Source organism: Pinus tabuliformis, chromosome 2_1, assembly GCF_031772625.1.
Source record: "Pinus tabuliformis cultivar Carrire ecotype Pingquan chromosome 2_1, CPIR1, whole genome shotgun sequence".
In the NCBI taxonomy this organism is placed as follows: Eukaryota; Viridiplantae; Streptophyta; class Pinopsida; order Pinales; family Pinaceae; genus Pinus; species Pinus tabuliformis.
Genome location: NC_142299.1, coordinates 5,531,670 through 5,533,280, shown reverse-complemented (window position 1 = coordinate 5,533,280; position 1,611 = coordinate 5,531,670). Strand labels below are relative to the sequence as shown.

General features: G+C 43.7%; 1 long non-coding RNA gene across 1 annotated transcript; it reads left to right on the top strand.

Annotated features, from left to right (window-relative positions):
• The first annotated feature begins 394 nt into the window (after window positions 1-394).
• Window positions 395-1,207, top strand: LOC149198412 (uncharacterized). The gene is made up of 2 exons (XR_016253210.1): window positions 395-842; window positions 948-1,207. It is a non-coding gene; the product is annotated as an uncharacterized LOC149198412 (long non-coding RNA).
• Window positions 1,208-1,611: the final 404 nt, after the last annotated feature.

Here is a 1,611-nt window from a genome sequence, read left to right as displayed (position 1 = left end):
CTCTCGCAACCCTTCATCTGCCAATCTGCGAGCACCTCGGCCTCATCCTCGTCGCACTACCTCCATATTCTCAATCAACCTAATGCTCTGATACCACTCTGGTGCAACCCAGCCACTAGCCCGGTGGTCCATGTGATCGCATGGTATGACGTGCTCTATTACTAAATGGCTTCATCTACGTGGAGATTGTCCATGGATATTTTCTTGTTGGTTGCAGTTGCGATTTATTGTTGCATTAAATGTTCACCCTACGTCTCGGGCTTGGTTCCCGCCTCACTCTTAATCCTTATCGCTTGGTCTTTTCACTATTCTGGATGGTTCTGCCATTGAAAGGTTCGGTGAGGGTTTCTGTCGAGCAGTCACTATTCTGTTAGCTGTGGTGTCTTCTGGTGTGTATGAACATTCCCTTCTCCCTTCAGCTCGGCTGTGGACTCATGGACGTTCCTGCCCGGTGTGTTGGTGTTACTCCGGCTCTGACGTGCTTATGTGACTTCGTTTTCTCTGGTAAGTTCCTGGCTACTATGATTTCAACTGTAACTGTATTGTTGAAAATTTACTTGCCCATCAAGGAATGGCTTCAGGCTATTGCTCTACTGTTCTAGTATAACCCACTTGCATCTTTCACTGTTTGTCAATCTCTGTTTCACGAATTCACTGACTGTTATGGACTCAGGGAAAACTCTGGTGGTCGCTCGACGGCTCGAACAGGTAACAACACCCTTCCATGCTTCAATTTATCCTCCCACTGGAAACGTTACTTATCAACATTGCTCCTTTGGTCTGCAGTTTTACAAATCCATATGTGATGATTCTACTTCTCGAATTCGGCTCTGTCCGCTCAGGTAAGCTACAACAGTTCTTTTCTCAGATTGTTTGGTATGATTGCCCCCGGCTTATTTCCTGTAACTCGCTTTGTATATTAACCTTCGGGTTTGTTTTCTCTACAGGTCTATGGTTTCGACTTGAGCGCGCGGGCTTCCGTCTCCTATTCCACAGGAAGAACCTTTCGGTAGGCCCTGAATCTTCCAGCTTTCGAGATACGAAAAGTCCTGTAGGATAGTGGCCTCGGCTTGTCGTAGTTTGTCTGTAATTATTGTTGTACTGTAGTTTGTCTCTGTTGGTAGCTGTACTGTGTTGTTTTCAACGCCGTCGGTAGAAAGAATGTTTGTGGTTATATATATAAACCCTCGTCGAGGGTTTCAACCCTAATGCCAGTCACAGTTATGTATTTGGTTTGGTTGTTCTATGGAGATGAGAACCAACAATGTATGTGTTTCATTTGACAATATAAATGATAATAGTTTTCTTTTCAATGGATGATATTTGATTCACGATAATACAAAAAAATGCGTAACGGAAGTACCTCTGTGTTTGGTCGTCTCCTGTGTAATGTTGTCTCTGTTATGTGGTCGTTTTGTCCTATTCTCAGGTCGTCCTTTCCTTTCTGTAATTCCCTTTTCCGTAGGCGAATGTCCGTTCAGGTTGGACACCAACTGTGTGCCAAATAACAACAGGATCACGCTGTCCGTGATCTTCCCCTGTTTATCGTTTATCAAACTGTTGCATAAACATTAATTTAGTTACAGTAATGAACAATGAATAATACTTTTG